This window comes from Balaenoptera physalus (assembly GCF_965194825.1).
Source record: "Balaenoptera physalus genome assembly, chromosome: 5".
NCBI lineage: Eukaryota > Metazoa > Chordata > Mammalia > Artiodactyla > Balaenopteridae > Balaenoptera > Balaenoptera physalus.
The window spans coordinates 125,855,022-125,874,575 of record NC_138884.1 but is presented as its reverse complement, the minus strand read 5'-3'; the positions used below and the strand labels follow the sequence as shown (position 1 = coordinate 125,874,575).

The 19,554-nt window shown below is 33.2% G+C and overlaps 1 protein-coding gene across 9 annotated transcripts in view; it reads left to right on the top strand.

Moving 5' to 3' along the window:
• LOC309661250 (bifunctional heparan sulfate N-deacetylase/N-sulfotransferase 4) overlaps positions 1–19,554 on the top strand; it is an 823,039-nt gene that overhangs the window by 26,575 nt on the left and 776,910 nt on the right. For all 9 annotated transcript variants that reach the window (XM_082462799.1, XM_082462798.1, XM_082462797.1 and 6 more), the window contains exon 2: positions 7,514–7,699. The gene's annotated coding sequence lies outside the window, so the exon portion shown is untranslated. The remainder of the gene's footprint in view (positions 1–7,513; positions 7,700–19,554) is intronic.

Genomic DNA, 19,554 nt, shown 5'->3' with positions numbered 1-19,554 from the left:
GGAGACAGAGATTGGAATTTAGGGCTGCAAAGAAGCCTAGCACATGAGGGAGGGGAGAAAGTTGCAGGAATATAAGATCTTAATTGTACATGAACTTGTTCTTCAAGATGTTTGTTATTTTTCCAATTTATATTTTTAGTAGGAACACCCACAAAACAACTAGAAAGCATGGGAAACAAATGGGAAGCTAAACATGCATGCTATGATCTTCCAATTCCTGGAAATGATAGTCTGGTCAAAAAGTATCTGGAAAACATCTGGTCACTTCAGAGAGCTTGGGCCTTTTGGGAACTTTTCCAGTGTTGTGGCATGGTGTCAACTGGCCATTATGGCCATTATCTCTTTATGCAGTGTTGTTGGCAGGTTTCAAAGTGCCTTTACCCCTGTAGCGTTTGCATTCTATCATTTTTGCTCCCCTAGCCAAATTGCTGCTCATCTAGTCCTTAAGCAGTCTCATTACATCTCAGTGCTCCAGCTATTTTTATAAAAGTGGCTATCTATCCAAACTATGCTTTAGAATCACCAGGAGACTTTCCAAAAAACTCTCAGACTTTGTATTCATACATGACTAATTGAATCAGACTATCCAATATTGAATATTGATATTGAATCAAATATCCAATTATATTTATATATTTACTTCACTAGTTTGTAAAGAAATCTTAAGTTATTTAGACAGTTTTTGTCATTATTATTTTATTTATTTATTGTTATTTTTATTGTATTATTTAGACAGTCATTTTATTTGTCAGGTGTATGGGAGGATAATATTACAAATCACTAGAGGGAGGAATTATAATATTGTAAGTTTCTTACACTTCATATTACATGGTATAATATTACTTAAAGGCAGATTAAGATTTGCTAAAAATATAATTTGAAAAATAAACCAATATAAGATATTGAATGAAAATTCTCAATGAATCAAATCATAGTTGGAAAACTTGGAGAAAGGAAGCACCAAAAGTATATTAAGTTTAAAGCAAAATGTTATATTTTAATATAGTCTTATGAATGATTATATTTAATATAAACAATCTAAGCATACCAATTAAGTGATTGCAGAGACTGTAGACTCAATTACATGCTATCTGGCAGAAACACAGCTTAAATAAAAACACACTGATACATAAAATTTAAAAAGATGCAAAAGGTAGACTATACTAAAACTGTTCAAAAGAAAACTGGAGAGTTTTATTAGTATGAGTAATAATAGAATTAAAAACAAGGAACTATTATTAGGGATAAAAGAGACATTACATAATGACAAAGTAGTCATTTCACCAAAAATACAAAATAAAGCTAAATATGTATTCATTTAGATAAAAAGCTTCAAAAATGGAGCAAAAGTGAAAATGACTAAGGCACAACGTAGATAAATCCAAAATTATAGTTGGATATTTCAACACTAATATCACTATAACCAATGGAATGAGTAGGCAAACAATCAGTAAAGGTAAAGAAAATATGAAAAACACTATCAACTAACTTTACTTAATGACATTTATGGAATGCTACAACTAATGACTGCAGAATCCATAAATACTTTTTAAGTGTCCACAAAACTATTCACAAACATAGACCATACACTGGTCTATTGAACAAATATCAAAAGTTTAAAATAACTGATACTATAGAGAGCATGTATTTTGACCGTAATAGAATAGAACTGAAAACCAATCAGAAAAAAATATTTTTAACATAACAAAATATTTTGAAAATAAACACTTGTATGGATCTAAAAGTCCAAAAGTTGTGGATGCCACTAAATCCATTTTTTAGAGAAAAGTACACACACACACACACACACACACACACACACACACACACGTATGAAGGGGAAAAAAAAACCTATAAAATTAATGTTTTAAGCTTTTAATTTAACAAACTAGAAAAGAAAACCAGAAAATGCAAAACAAGAAGGACAAAGGAAATAATACAAATGAGAGTAAGAATAAATAAAATCAAAAATAGAATAACAGTAGAGAAAATAAAAAGCCCAAATTATATTTAGTTGTAAAGATCAATAAAATTGATAAACTTCTAGAGGTTGACCCAAGAGACAAAAAGAGAAGAACAGAGTCATGAAGTGGGGGTGGGGGAAGGGGCTGGGGGGAGAAGGAGAGAGAGGGAGGGAGGAGGGGGAGGGGGAGGAAGAGGAGACAAATCACCAGTATCAAGAATGAAAGAAGGGATATCACTACAGACCCCACTGATACTTAGAACGAAACTAAGTAAATACCTCAAACAACACTGCATACATATAATTTATTTGTCTTTATTCATTGACTCGGAGTCAGAATGCTGATTATTTATTTTATACAGTTATCCCCTTGACACACAGACATACAGAGATTTTGTGTATGTTCCTTTCTTGAGAAGTGTCTTTTCATAATTCTGCTAAATGAGCAGTGCTGCATATAATCTGAGACTAACTTGCAATAAGTCCTGACATAATTTCATAGGGTATATTAAATAGCAACCATGTTAGGATGGAATTAAAGATGGAGTTTTGAGAATATGAGTAACCATCAAGAGAGTCTAAAGATCTGCTCACAGAGGTGCAATTTAGGAGCAGCAGGTAAGAAAGACAGGGAAAGGCCATTTGAGACAAGAGCCCATAATTATGAAAGACGCTTGCTTGATTTGAATATTTATGTGAGACATGAATAAAGAACAGAAACCTCATGTGGGTGATGATATAAGTAATTTAAGTAAGTGGTTTGGCTATATTCATAATTTTGAAGAATTACGAGGGACAGTTAAATGGTTTTTGAGATATGCAAATATGGGAGGCAGAATAATGGCTCCAATCACAGGAATCTATGAATATGTAAAGGTACATGGCAAAAGGGAATTGGGGTTGTAGATGTAATTAAGATTGCTAATCAGCTGACTTTAAAATAGAGAGATTAGGATGATCCAGGTGGGCTGACTGTAATTACAAGTATCCTTAAAGTAGAAGAGAAAGAGTCAGAATTAGAGAAGTGATGGTGGAAGCAAGATTAGAGTGACGCAATGTGAGAAAACTTGATCCGTGTTTCTGGCCTTGAAAAGGAGGGAGGAGCCATGAGTCTAGGAATGTGGGTGGTCTCTAGTAGCTAGAAAAGAAAATGGATTGCTTCCTAAAGCTTTCTAAAGGGAACATAACTCAGCTGATTCCTTGATATTAGACCAGTACAACCAATTTTGGACTTCAGATCTATAGAACCATAACAGAGGAGTCTGGCACTGGTTAAAAATCTATGTGTGATTTTTCCAGGACTGACTGTAAGCAATTACAAAGGTTTTACTGGGCAGGCCTCTCAGGGAAAGCTGCCCTCCTCTCAGCAGACTTTGTGCACAGCCAGTGCTTTGCAGTGAAGGACTCAGGCCCTTTTGGTTGGTTATGATCTTTCGTGTATTTGCATTCCTAGTTCAATTGCCTTCATTCCTAGGTCTCTTTATTTGAGACCTTGAGCAAAGATCCTCTTCAGTACCTCTACGAAAGCGTTCTAAAGTTGGGGAGGTGGGAGAAACCTTGAAGATGTTTTATCCCACCTGAACTTGGTACCCAGTACTTTTCTACTTCTAGCCTCTCCTGACCCCAGAGTCCATAAAACAGCTGAACCCTTTTGTTCAGGGCTCCTTCAACAGTGAGATGACCCCCATATCTGCACTGATTGTTCTAACTCTCCACTGGTACAAAATTCCATAGAGAAAATGGGACAGGAAGTTTCTCCAGTTTTAGCCTCTTGCTTATACCAGCACAATAAGAGAGTAAAGGCTTAACTCTTTCATTTTTGGTTCATTGCTTTAATCAGCTACTCCAACACCTAGCAGCTTGGCTCTCTCTTCCAGCTCAGTTGAGCTCCTGATACTAAGTAATATATTTGTGTTGTTTTAAGGTATTAAGCTTGTGGTAATTTGTTACAGTGGCGGTAGAAAATTGATACAACAACTGAATAAGACTTTATCATTATTCAATTAGAAACTGTATCATTTAAATATATGTAACTTGCTTTTATTAAGAGAAACATTTTAAATAATCCCTAGATGCTTAAACACATTTGAATATTCTCTTGATCAGGTATCATGTTTTCCCAGTAATAGAAATCTTTAAAGATAGCTTAAACAAGGAATTTTAGGAAGGACAAGTTCCTCATTGGCAGCATGAATGACTATGAGTAATGTCTCTCTAATAACATAATCATAGTTAGTGAAAAGTATTTAAGAAGAGCTATTTAAAGTGTCTGGAGATTATCCTAAGGAATTACAGTAAATGGAAAAAAAAAACCATTAAATCAAGAAAATATATTAAATCTTGGGGAAAAAATGAGGGTCTGTGGTATTTGTTCCATGACCCTTTCTCACCCTACCATTTCAGTGACAGAAGCTTAACTCTGGGCAGAGGTGTCCAAGAAGATGGGCTTTTTTTCCCCTTCCAGCCGCCAGTTAAAGCTTATTGTCTCTCTGGGAGGGACTGGCTAGCAGCATTTCTATTACCATCAGCTTCACGTTGCAAAAGCTCTCTTCCAGGCAAGAGTATAGCTGAAAAATTGCTTCTTCCACTAACCACCCAATAGTAAGGCAGAATCTCTGCCTCAGGCACGGCAGGAAGAATAGTGTATATTTAATCAGCCATTGCCCAGACTGCTTGTAAAGTAGAGGTTCTATGCTGGGAAAGACTACCCAGAGGCTAATATCCCTGCACAATTCTCTACTTGTAAAGCTGGAGTGTCAATCTGTGAGAGAACCAGAGAAAGAGACAACTAAGAAAAGCTCTTCTGGGGTCTAGACCTTTTAAATGTTGAAAGACAAAGACAAAAAAAAAAAAAATTTTGAAAGCAGCAAGAGAAATACCCTCATTATGTATAAAAGAACCCTGATAAAATTAACAGCTGATTTGTCATCAGAAACAATGAAGGCTAAAAGGTTGTAGGATGACATATTCAAAGTGCTCAAAGAAGAAAACCTATCAATTATCTTTCAAAAATGAAGGCCAAGACATTTCCAAACATACTAATACTGAGAGAATTCATTTCTTGCACATGGCCTTACAGGAAATACTAAAAGATGTTCTTTGGGCTGAAAGCAGGTGACTCAGACAGTAATTTGAATGCACACACACACACACACACACACACACACACACACACACACACACACCTTAAATGTAATCACGTAAATATACAAGACAGTATAATTTTATATTTCTTCTCCTTTCTTCTTTAAACTGATTTATTAAAAAAAATAAATTTAAAAATAAGTATATAATTTTACTGTAGAATGTGTAACACATAGAAAATAAATATATTTAACAATAATAGCATAAAGGCAGTGGTTGGAAGCAAAGCTGTACTGGAGTAAGGTAAGGAAATGACACTAGGCAGTAACTCAAATTCACAGCAACAAATGAAGAGAACCAGAAATGGTAACTAAGAAGGTTAATATACCAAATTCTGTCTATATACATGTGATCTTCTTTCTCTGATCATCTTTAAAAGACATAGAATTATATAAAGTAATATTTCCAAAATGTATTTCTGGTTTATAACATATAAAAATGCACCACATATAGAATTAATAGCACAAAAGGTGGGCAGGGGTAATAAAGCTATAACGGAGAAATGCTTTTTTGTTCACCAGAAATAAGCTCTTTTAAATCTAAAGTAGATTCAGATAAGTTAAAGTGCATATGTTAAGCCCCAGAACCATCATTAGGAAAATAAATAAGATTAATATAGTTTAAAAAAATCTTTAAAGGATTTAAAAATGATATATTAGAAAATACTCATTTAAAGCAAAAAGAGAACAGTAAAGTTAAAGGAAAAAAAAGACATGATACATAGAGACAAAATGTAAAAGGGCAAATGTAACTACAACCATATAAACAATATCCTTAAATGTGTATTGATTAGTATATCCATTTAAAAGGCAGAGATTGTCCTCCTATATAAAAAACCAAGATCCTCCTGTATGCTGTCAACAGCAGACACACTTTAGATTCAACATATGAAAAGTTTGAAATTTAAAAAAAAAAATGGAAAAATATATCATGCAAACAGCAACCTTAAAAAAGATGGAATGTTTATATTGCTATCAAAGTAAATTCAAAACAAAAAAGTTATTAGAGATAAAGGGGATCATTAAAAATGGTAACAGAGACAATCCATCAAAAAGATATACTAATTACAAAAATATATACACAAAAACAAAGCCCCTAAATATATGAAGTAAAAATTAAGGGAAATACATAATATAGCAGAATTGAGGGAGATAGACAACACAACAATAATAGTTTCAATTTCCAATTTTCAATAGTTGATTGGACAACTAGGTAGAAGATCAATAAAGAAGTAAAATACCTTAACAACACTATAAACTATAATTATAAACTAGACCAGACATCAATAAAACATTCCACCCTAAAACAGCAGAAGATAGATTGCTTTCAAGTACACATGGAACACAATCCAGAATAACCCAAATCCTAGGCCATAAAACAAGTTTCAATTAATTTGAAGAGCATGGAACAATGCAATGCATATTCTCACACCACAATGGAATAAAATTAGAAATGAATAACAGAAAAAAAATTAAAAATCAAAACTATGTGATAATAATATAGCAATACATTCCTAAACAACCAATAGGTCAATGAAGAAATCACCAGGGAAAATCTGAAAATACTGAGGTGAAAAACAAACACACAAATACCAAAACTTGTGGAACACAACTAAATCAGAGCTTAGAGGAAATGTACAGTTGTAAGTGCATATGTTAAAAAAGAAGGCCTTGAATCAAATACTCTACCTTATAGGTGTCCTGCAAATTGAACTATTAGAATGATTTACAAAATGTGAAACATTTGAATTAGATATGAAAAGTCAGGACGCTATTATAACTCCATTATTATCAACAGTATATGAAGTTACCTATTTGAGATGTTATAATTTTAAATAATTAAGGCAAAGTCTTCACCCTTTTTCTTCCAATATAGTTTACTCAATCTATTACTAGAAATTATTAAATTTCAACATATAATTCAGTTCTTATAAATTCCTCCTCAAAAATACTTATCTGAAACATCAAAGTGAAGCAAAAGCTATTTCCCACCTGTAATTTTAAGTATGTGGAATAAGTTGCATTTTCAAAATATACATTTCAGAAAACTCACAATTCCTTTTCTATATAAGCCGAGAACAGAAGCAAATCTGAAGGAGACAGATTTGTTGGTTCACAACCTGGGGAACTGGGGTGAAATTCGAAACTGGCCCCCTTACTTATGTGGAGGGCAAGGAGAGATGGAAGAAAGGGGCAGGTCACCTCAGATTGGTAGGTGGCGCTTTTAAGTTTTAATAATCAAGGGAACGTACATATGAGACTTGTCTTTGGCTGCCACTAGACGAGTAGACTTCCGTTCCCGTCAACCAGAAGCTTAGGCCTTTATAAAGAGGCCTTAATGGGGTTGCGTCACCTGTCTGTCCAGCGCAGACGCCTCAACAGTGCGTTGCACGCTCTCGCTCTCCAGGCTGAGCCCTTGGCACCACTGCGGCTGCGCTGCGGGAACAGTGGGTGGAGCGTAGGTGCCGAGGACCAGGATGTGGGGAAGGCGCCTGCGCTAGCCCTATGGTGGCGTCGCGGAATTGCCTGGGACCACCTCTCCGTGCAACCAGTCCTTATGTCCTCTGCATGACCTCCTCCAGCTGCATTTTAGGTAAGTGAATATTATTTCTCTACGTCCATCATTCTAGCTATGTTTATAAGTAATAATATTGTTTTGAAATTCTGTGGAAAAGGAACTAAAGAAAGAGGCTGTTTCCTCAGGGAAGAAATAAAATGTCTTTGCTGGGTTTTTGTAGGAATTTTTTAGTAAGCCACTGAATGAGAAAAACATATTTTCAAACTTGAAAATTGTACTATGCTTCAAGAACATGTGTCTGCTTAAATGACATTTTAGCAGCAAAAACACTTTGAAAATACATATTCGGATTTAATAATCATTACGGATGGGGCTTTCTTTTAAAACTAAAGGTCATTCTTTTTTTTTTTTTTTAATTTTTATTTATTTATTTATTTTTGGCTGCGTTGGGTCCTCGTTGCTGCAGGCGGGCTTTCTCTAGTTGCGGTGAGCGGTGGCTGCTTTTCGTTGTGGTGCGCGGGCTTCTCATTGCGGTGGCTTCCATTGTTGCAGAGCATAGACCCTAGGCGCGCGGGCTTCAGTAGTTGTGGCACACGGGCTTAGTTGCTCCGCGGCATGTGGGATCTTCCCGGACCAGGCTCAAACCCGTGTCCCCTGCATTGGAAGGCGGATCCTTAACCACTGCACCACAAGGGAAGTCCCAAAGGTCATTCTTTTTGGTATGATATAGAGACCAAAGTGTGTTTTCCTTTATCTTTCCTTAAGGTTATTTGATCGTTCCAGCTCCATTTTTTTTTTTTTTTTTTGAAATGACTGGGCATCTCCTGTGATTTTTCTTTTTATGTCTTTGTCAAAAAATAATTGACGTGTATGTATGGATCTATTCCTGAACAACCTATTGATTCTGTTTTTGCTCACATCAAAATCACACCCTCTTAGTTAATGTAGTGTGATAGTAACTTTTAAAATCTGGTAGAATAAATCCCCCAACTTGGATTCTTTTTCAAGATTGTCTAGGCTATCCTAAAGCAATTTTATTTATATATGAATTTTAAAATAATTTTGTAAACTTTCACAAATATAAGGCTGTTGAAGCTGTTTGGGATTGTGTTGAATCAGTATAACAATTTTTGGAGAATTGACATCTTAAAGAATTAGTTGCCGATCAAGAAATATATAAAACTGTGTTTGTCTTTTAAATTTCTGTCAGCAACATGATCTGAACATACTTGACTCTTCTTTGATAATCTATATATTTACACTATTTTAAATGAAATTTTAAATGAAATTTTCAATTTTATGTTGCAGTATATTGAAATATAATTGATTTTTATGTATTGATTTCATATCTAGCAATTTAATTTAATTCACTTATGATTACTAATAGTTCATTTTATAGGTACTTTTGGATTTTACCTATAATCATGTCAATTGCACAAAATCTTTGTGTCTTTTAAATCTTTATTTTGTATTATTACACTAGTTAGGAATTCCCTCATAATAATGAACCAAAGAATGAACAAAAATGCATCTTTTTCTTTTGTTTCTAAGGAGAACAAGTTTGATAGTTAACCATCAATTATAAGATGCCAATAGGTTATTTGTAATTAGTTTTTATACCTTTGGAAAGATTTACTTCTGATTCTAAATTTCTGGGCATTTTATCATAGGGTGTATTGAAATATATCTCATTTTTTCCTTATTTTGATGTCTATTTGGAGTTTTTCTTTTATTTTGTTAATATGGTTTTTAGCAAATGATAAAACAATTTGCATTCTTAAAATACACTACACTTGCCACAGTCCTTACTGATCATGTTTTGTTCTATCGCTATCTAAAAGAAGTAGTGTGTTAAAATATCTGATTATGTTTGTGGTTTATCTGTTTCTCTTACTCTCATGTTCCCTTTTAAAAATAAGTTTGGAATTCATATTATTAGTATGTTTCCCGTTGATTGGCCTTTTTTCATCTTTATGAAATGTCTCTTTGTGTCTCTAATACTTCTTGCATTTGAATCTCCTTTGTATGATATTAGTATAGACATTTACATTTTCTTTTTGGTTAGGGTTTTCAGCTTTTTACTTTCGAACTAGTCATGTCTTTATTTTTAATGTATGTATGCTTTGAATTTGAATGTATTGTGTTTTTTATCTAGTATAACAAACTTTAGCTTTTAATTAAAGGATTAAGTCCTTTCTTAATGAGTATAAATTACTAAAATAGTTGGGTTAAATCTACCATTTCCTATTTTTCTTCTTTTCTGTCCCATCTGTTCTTTGCCATTGTATTCCTCATTTCTTAACTTCTTTGGTTATTGTATACTTTTTCCCTTTAATTTTTACTGTCCACACCTTATATAAATATTTTATTGGTTATTCTAGCGACTACATCTTTCACTTATTATAACTGAACTTAACATAGTTTAACTCCACTTTTCCCATTCCCTCTTTCCTATTATTTTGTCATTAAATTTTACTTATATATATTTTAAAAAATCCTACAAGATGTTGTTATAATTGCTGCTACAAACCGTCACTATATTTTTATATTTAATTATCTGTTTGCTTATTTTAGTACATTTCATTATTTCTTACAATCCTGTGCTTCCATCTGGAATTAATGAATTTATCCTGAAGAATTTCCTATACCTTCTTTTGTAATTGAAACCTGTTGGCAAAAAAAAAAAAAAAAATTCTGCTTTTTCTTTTTGTTTATTAATGTCTTCATTCACTTTCACTTTTGAGAGCTATTTTGGTAGGTAAAGAATTCTAGGTTGGTAAATGCACAGGTGTTGTTGCTACTGTTATTGATATTGTCATTTTTAATATTTTAAAGACATCATTCCATTGTCTACCGCCTTCAGATTTTCTGTAAGGAAACCATTAGTCTTTCTGTTGCTGCTTTGAAATTATTACGTCTGTTAATTTGGCGAGTTTTAAGGTTTTCTTCTTGTATTGGCTTTTCAGCATTCTGACTATGATGTGCCTAGATGTGATTTAGTTTGTATTTATTCTACTTGATTTTTACCAAGCTTCTTGAATTTATTGGTCATGATATTCATAATTTTTGGAGCATTCTCAGTCATTAACTCTTCAAATACTGTTTCTGTGCCATTTTCTTTATCATCTTCTCCTGAAATGCCAATACACATATTTTAGACCATTTAATTGTACATATTATATGCATATTGACATGATATTACCATAATTGAAAACAAAACCTTTATGAACAGGCACCTACTGGGGGACTGGCTGAAATGGAGAATATTTTTAGAGAAAATGTGTATAAAACATTCCAGAGGTCACAGTAAGGCTGCATTTATGAAACTGAGCAGCAGATGAATGTCTAGGAGAAACATTGGTCAAGGGAGAACAGGAAATATAAAAACAGGGAAGCAAAGAAAATTTTATACTCATGAAAGTATTTAAAAGTCTAGGTACCCAGACATATGAGAAAATAAAAATAACAACTTTTATTAGGTAATTTAAAATTATAAATGTTAAAAAATAATCAGGAAATCAGAGTAAATGTTTATGACAAGAGAATACAGACAAAGCATCCAATCTAAGCAGACAGTGGATCACCATATTCCAGATACCATTAGTGTGGTCTTAAACATCTCTCACTGGGGTAGAGCAAGTTCTTAGGAGTTTTCATGGCACCACGCAAATGTGGGAGCAGGACAGTGGACATGTATATCATAAAAAGGATGGGAAGAAAATAACTGTAGATTATGATAACTCAGGTTTCCTTTTAAGAGTTTCTTTAGCACAATGCTAAGGAAGGTGAGAAAAAAAAGTATAGGTAATTAGAAAAATTGAAGTTGAGGATATTTACCTTTTCACAGTGGTATATTGCACACTTTTAAACTATGAAGACTCCTTCACATCTAGACCTTTAGAGGAAAAATTTCTTAGTACCTAGAAATGGTTTATTTTTCCTTTTCATATATATTCAATTAAATGGTCTATGCTGCACACTTTAAAAAAACAGCTTTAAGGAGTACATGAAAATGTATTTTGTGATTCTTAAACCTTTGTAAAAAAGTTGATATTTTAAGTCAATTCATGAATTATCTCAAGATGAGTTTCTAATTGTATCATTATTTAAATGCAGTTTTTCATGTAAGTGTGTTATTCTCTTACATCAAAGGCATTAACCAAAAATCTTAGTCATTTTGAGAAATTACTTTGACATAAGTTTTATCTAGTTCATATAGTGTTGTATGAGGCATATGGGAGGTTATAAACAGAGGAGAGTTCCTTACTCTGACTTATCCATAATTGTTGCTTGTCAACACTAGCATCTGTAGCATGTACTGATTGAAAATATTTTTTTTCCAAAGAAAAGTAAAGTAACAAATCCCACAAGATCAGCAATGTCTATTGAGAATATTACTATTTTAACATTTAAATTTACCCCCAATACAAATATCTTCTATAACTGCAGCTCACCACAGCATTTTATGAATATCTTGCTATTGAAACCACACACCATTTCCCTAATCAAATTTTAACCGAATATTGCCTATAAAATGATATATTCTTTCACTAGGTTGGCATTCAAATTCATCACATCCTGTACTGTCTTCTCATACAACCTATTCTAGTGCCAAACAGATCTTCACTGGGACTAAAATTCAATGTACAATTTAATGTCTGCACTAACTTGTGCATGAGCTTTAATCTCTCTGACTCTATTTGTTCAGATTTAAAGTAAGGATAATATTGGTGTCTATCAGAATTGGGAGCTTTGTAAAAATATCCATCTTTGTGTATTAAATGAACCTTTTCATTGCTCATAGAAATCTATATTTTTTGGCTAAAATACCTTTTCTTGTACTAGTTTGTGTACCTGTAACAACTTTTACTTTTAGTACTTCTACTCATTTTTCTAAATCAAATACCACCAACAACCAAAAAGCTCCCATGTTTTGTATTCTCAGGAGAAAGGACTCTTTTACTCTTTTATTACTCCATGATAATATCATAAATCAATATAGAGCTACCAGTTAGCTAGGGTCAGTCCCAGGTTATGCCTGTTGTACCAGTGTAGTTGTCAATTGCATCTCCTTTTATTCACAGAAGTGTACAAGTAAGATGAGTAATAATACAGTATCCCATTTTGTATGACTCCAGCACTACCTGCTATGTTCTGCTTTGGTTAAGAGTTATAGTATGCTTATTTTGACTTTAATTAAATTGACAGTTGAGGCTAAGTCTTCCCATTGGTACCTTTTTTTCCCTTAAGTCTCTGCATACTGCCTTGGACATAGATGTGACAGATAGATATTTACTGAAGTGTGTTTTGATTTTGATATCATAATTGGCATTATTTGGCATCATTCAAAATATTTGAAATATTTTTGTGAATGCTTTCTTACATATGAGGTTGGAATCTCCATATCACAAAGCTCTCTTCCTGTACTTAAATTGTTTAAACAGTTTGTATGAATGAGTGCCATAATAATAAAAAGTTCATGAATTAAAAGAGATAATAATATACAATTTAAGATAAATTATTTACAAATGTTTATCATCTTTACATGTTTTAGGAACTCTACTAGATTCAGCAGATACAGAAGTAAATTAAAAGAAAAATATAAGCATCTGCTTCCTTGATCTTAAAGTGAGGTAGATTGGTAATTGAGAAATTAAATAGAAAAATTGTAAATTGAAATAAATATAAATAATAGTAACTGTAAGTGATTTAGTTAAATTTACATAATTGCTACACTGGAATAGAATGTCAAATCGTTAAACTTGAGAAGGTTTCCCTGAATTAAGGATTATTTGCTAAGATCTGAAGGAACGGGCTTCTATTTCTGTTAACATGTTGACTTATATATGTTGGAAAATTCTCCCAGTGGGGAAATATACAGAAGCTTCTTAGAATATAAATGGAAATATGTATTTGCAAATATACTGATTTTTGTTACGATAATAAGGAGTAATCAGAAGCAAAAAATAAATACAGTAGTAAAGAGGTTTAGCATGTTAGAATCAAATAACTGCTTTAACAAACCCCAAATCTCAGAGACTTAAGACATTAGAAGTTCATTTTTTTTCTGTAAAACAGTTCAATGTAAGTGTTTGGTGATGAATTCCATGTAGTAATTCTAAAAGTCATGCTCCTTACATATGGACACTCACTAAGGACTAGGAGTTCATTGCTTACATTTTCGGTTTATAATCAGTTACCTTTTGCAACTCTGCTGGCACAAAAATTCTGCCCTCTGTTCTATGTTATTTTGGCTTGTAAAAAGAGCAGATCTTCCTGATCTTAACAGTTTTGTATATAATAAGTGCAGCTATTTGCCACCAATATCCTTCAAACATACCATTTGCAAGTTCTTCTAGAGCTTTAAATTAGTAAGCATATAGTCTACATTGCAACTTCTAAGTTATCTCAGACAGCATTGTTTAGCATGGGTATACTGCAGGTTATGCTGTAGAATCAAACCACTTCATATCACAGTGGAATGACACAAAAATGTTTATATTTCACTGATAGTACATGTCAAATTACTGTGTGGCTTGTGAGTTCTGCTTTGTAACATCTTTACTCTGAAATCAAAGTTGATAGTATAGCTACTACCAGGAAGATTGCCAGTCATTGTGGTTGAAAAAAAAAAGAACTTTGAAGGATCTAACACCATCTAATTAATTCTCTAGTCCTGAAGTGTTATGTCACTTTCACTTGTAGCTTATTGGACGAGATTAATTCAGGACCTCATACAACCACAAAGAGACCAGAAGGTGTAACATACATATGTAGAAAAAGAATGAGACAGAAATATTGGGGATCAACAATAATGACTACTACAATAGATCCGTATTTGTTTGTTCTAACTTTATGGCGTATGTGTTCTATGAAGCCTCTACCAATGTGTTCTGTGAACCTTAGCAGTTGTCACCTGACATTAAGGCATTCCCACATTGATTATTACAACACTGCAAATGGCCAATTCATGGATTAGATAAGTAATGCTAGTATCATAAGACTTAAACCTAAAACATCAGTGACTTAACACAAGAAAGTTTACTTCTTATTTATGAAAAGTTAAATTGGTGATATTGGAGGCTCTGCTTTAGGTGATGATTCAGGGATTCAATCTCTTAGAGTCTTGTGGATCTGCCATTGTGAACACATGGACACTGACCCAGGAGACAGAAAAAAATAATTAAATGACTGTGTGAGAGATTTTTAAGGTCTAGATCTGGAAGTTTCTTGTGTCACTTCTGCACGTGTTCCATTGTCCAGCACTTAGTCACACCACCACACCTAAATAAATATACATGAGCCAAGATAATGTGGATCCTGGTTGATCAATAATATACCAGTAACATTTTTATGCTATATAAAATATTCGGTGCAGTATTATCTAATTCAATCCTAGCAGCTTCCACCCTCAGGATATCAGCTAGACTCTAGTAAATTTAGACATCTCTTTTGAAGTCTGTGCTGGAAAATAATTCAGAAAATAATATCTTCCCATATTAGGGAATCTAATAGGGGGTGCTTTTATAAAAGTAGAATCATAAAGAGAGACATCTTCATTGTAAAACTGAGGAAAAAATAAACCCATTTTGAAAAAGTTGTCTTAAAAGAATCTTTCCTGTCTTGACTCTCTTATTGAGTAGAAGGGGGAAAAAAAATCTGTATTTAATTTGTAGACAAGACAACTCTTATAAAATAGCATGGATGAAATTACATTTTCTTTTGTGAACTATTTAAAAATGAAATTCATGGGGCATTTAAAAATTTATTTTATAGAAATATAGTTGATTTACAATGTGTTAATTTCTACTGTACAGCAGAGTGATTCAGTTTTTTTAATATATATATATATATATATATATATATATATATATACATTTTTTTCATATTCTTTTCCATTATGGTTTATCACAGGATGTTGAATATAGTTCCCTGTGCCATACAGTAGGACGTTGTTGTCTATCCATGTTATATATAATAGTTTTCATCTGCTAATCACAAACTCCCAGTCCATCTGTCCCCAGTCCCCTCTTTCTCCTGGCAATCACAAGTCTGTTCTCTATGTCTGTCAGTCTGTTGCTGTTTCATAGATAAGTTCATTTGTGTCATATTTTAGATTCCACATGTAAGTGGTATCATATTCTATTTATCTTTCTCTTTCCGACTTACTTTTCTTAGTATGATAATCTCTAGGTCCATCCATGTTGCTGCAAATGGCATTATTTCATTCTTTTTTTATGGCTGAGCAGTATTCCATTGTATATATGTATGACATATTCTTTATCCATTCATCTGTAGATGGACATTTAGGTTGTTTCCATGTCTTGACTATTGTAAATAGTGCTGCAGTGAATATTACAGTTGCATGTTATCTTTTAGAACTATAGTTTTCTCCAGATATATGCCCAGGAGTGGGATTGCAGGATCACATGGCAACTCTTGTTTTTAGTTTTTTGAGGAACCTCCATACTGTTCTCCATAGTGGCTGCACCAATTTACATACATCCCCAACAACAGTGTAGGAGGGTTCCATGGGGGCATTTTTATATAAAGTTGTTTAAGTTGTTATTACACTTAGCCGTCTGGAAGAAGAGTTTTCAAATTCTCCCTGAAAAATCACATATTCAAAACAGAACTCGAATAATATAGATTAATTTCCCAAGCATTTGAACTCATGTCAAAAACACATATTATGCATTCAGAAGATAGCCGTGAGTGAGAGAGAACAGGAAAAAAACAAACCAAAACAAATTCTTTGCTTTTGAAATTTTACATAGAATATAATAGAGGTGAAATTTATACATTTCAAATTAAAATGAAAAGCTAAACTAAAAATAAGCATTATAAAAATGTCCAAGAGAATTTTAAAAATAAATAATTCTAGAAATAATAAATGTAATACATGCTGTTAAACCATAACAGACTCTTTAAGAGCCACACTAGATAAACTTGAAGAGAAAAAATTATTAACTTGAAAAAAGATGTAAAGACATTAAGATATAGTCCAGATATATAATTAGAAAAATATGATGAAATTAAGATACATGAAAGGTAATGTGAGAATGCTCATAAGCATAATATTATTCTAGTAAGAGATAATAGAATGGAAAAGATGATTTTGAAAAAGATATTAGTTAAGCATTTTCATAATTGCCAAGAAATGTACAATATAAAATACAAAATTCATAATGAAACTCAAAAAAAAAAAAAAAAAGAAACCTAGGAAAACACCAAAGGAAAAAAACAAATATTGGATAAAAGAGTAGCCAGAGAAAAATGGTCACCTAAAAAGGTAAAAAAAAAAAAAAAAAGATAACAGATAGCTCTTTTCAATAACACCTATAGGAATCAGGATAAACAAATACACACACACACACACACACACACGAGAGGAAATATGTACTACAATCAATTTAAAAGTTTAGACCTAGAGAAGCTAGTTTTTAAAGAGCAAGGGCAAAATGAACATATTTTTTATCTCACAAAATATGAGAGTATTTGTCAGTAATACACTTTCATTGCATAAAGAGAAAAAATAATTCAGAAGAGATGTTTTATGAGCTGCAATAAGAAAATTGATAAGAGAGGGTAAAACCAAACGTTGACTATTTAAAGCAGTAATAATAATTGTACCTAATTTGTATATTTAAAAATAGAATTTAAATATTGGACAACAATAAGTTTGAATGCCAGGTAATCAGTTTTAAAACAGTCTACAGACTTTGTATTGTTTAACAGAGTATAAGAATATTGATAACATTACACTTGGTAAAATGTTATTTTAAATTATATACCATTAAAATAATAGAGAAACAGCATGTAATTTTCAGAGTAGTACAGGGAATAAATTGAATGAGATAAATATTAAAGAAGAAAAGAAGTGGTTCACTAGATGAGGCAGTAGGAAGAACTAGAATGGAAAGAGAACATTCCATGGCAGCAGAACAATTCATAGAACAGTCATTCATGGTGGAAGAAATGTTATTTTTATGAGTAACAAAAAAAATAGGGGTCAGTCTTTCAGCAATGACTGTATGATGGTTAATTTTATGTGTCAACTTGGCTGGGCTAAGGAATGAACAGAAAGCTGGTAAAACATTATTTCTGGGTATGTCTGTGATGGTGTCTCTGGAAGTAATTCGCATTTGAATCAGTAGACTGAGTATAGCAGATCTTCTTCTCAATGCAGTTGGGCATCATTTAATCCAGTTGAGGGCCTGAATAGAACAAAAAGGCAGAGGAAGGGTGAATTTACTCTAGCTCTGCTGGAGCTGAGACAGCCATCTTCTGCCCTCAGACAGTGGTGCTCCTGGTTCTTCTGATTTTGGACTGGAACTGGAACTTAAATCATCACCTCCCAGTTCTCAGGCCTTTGGACTCTGAATTACATCCCTGGGTTTCCTAGTTCTCTAGCTTACAAAGGGCATGCTGTGGAATCTCTAGGACTCCATAACCCTGTGATACAATTCCTATAATAAATCTCTCTCTCTCGCTCACTCTCCATATATATATGTATATATATCTTTTTGGCTCTCTCTGGAGAACTCTAATACAAACTGTTCAGATTAATTCAGAACAATCCCTATGGAAAACACGTAGAAAAGCTGTACAAAATACACACTCAGACTTGTGTGTCGACACATACACAATCTATGTGCAGGTGTTAGAGAACCATAAGGCAACCAGGACCGGAGAGGCCAGGATTCTGGAGAAAAGGGACATGCACATGCACTAAGATAAGCATTGCCAGTTTTAGAGTTCTCTCCCTTGAAATATTTGTCAATTCTTAACCACTGCATCTCCAAAATGATAAAGAACAGAATAGAAATCTGAGTCTAAAGGGCTGGGAACCTGGGTGGAAACTTGGGAAGTTTTACGTGAGATGAATGTGGCTACAAAACTTGGGGTTTAGGGATGTCAAAGCAACTAGGACTTGAGGGGTTGAGTTTTTGGCAATAAGGAAAGAACACTAAAGTAAGCCCAACATTTTGCACCAGTGTTTAGTGAACAGGGCCAAGGGACTAAAAACTTTGCAAAAGTGGTAGCTAAGAATAGTCAAAAATTGGATTTTAAAGTTCACCAGTTGAGAAATATTGGTAAACATCACATCCCAGACTTCCTTTTAAGGTGGAACAAGCAACAAACCAATCTTCACAAAGGCTGAAATCTAGCTTCAAATGGGCCCCAATCCATAAACTAATCTGCATGTACTTTAATAGCATGTTAGAGAGCAAAATTAAATCTTTGGAGGAAGATACCATTGGAAAGAATTTAAATTATCTCCATATCTCTCCATACCAAATAGCCAGCTTTTAATAAAAAATCATAAATCATGTTAATGGAAAAGGTCAAATACGAAAAGAGGAGAAGGAGGAGGAGGAAGAGGTAGAGGATTGGGGGGAGAGGAGAAGAAAGTCAAAAGATAATAAGATAATGAAGTTACCATACATGGATTTTAAAATAACTGTGCTTGATTTATTCAGACCTAGATGGATGGGAAGCGGGGGGTGGTGGGAGGGAGGTCCAAGAGGGAGGGGATATATGTATACATATAGCTGATTCACTTTGTTGTACAGCAGAAACTAACACAACATTGTAAAGCAATTATACTCCAATACAAAAAAAAAAAAAAAGAAAATAGGTGTTAAAATGGAGAATGGAGAATTGTGCCAAACATTTGGGATCAAAAAAAGGGAGAATGAAGAGTCAGTGGATTGCTAACCACTACCACCAGAAAAGAAAAACAAAAACACTCAATGGAAAAGTTAGTCCAGCAAAATAAAACAATTGAAATTAAAAATTCAGTAGAGCAGTGGAATTATTTAGTGAGAAAATTTGTGACCGGTGAGACAAATCAACATAAAGTACACAGGTAATGATGTGAAGAGAGAAAAAAAGATGGAAAAAAAAGCATATGGGGCATGATGATT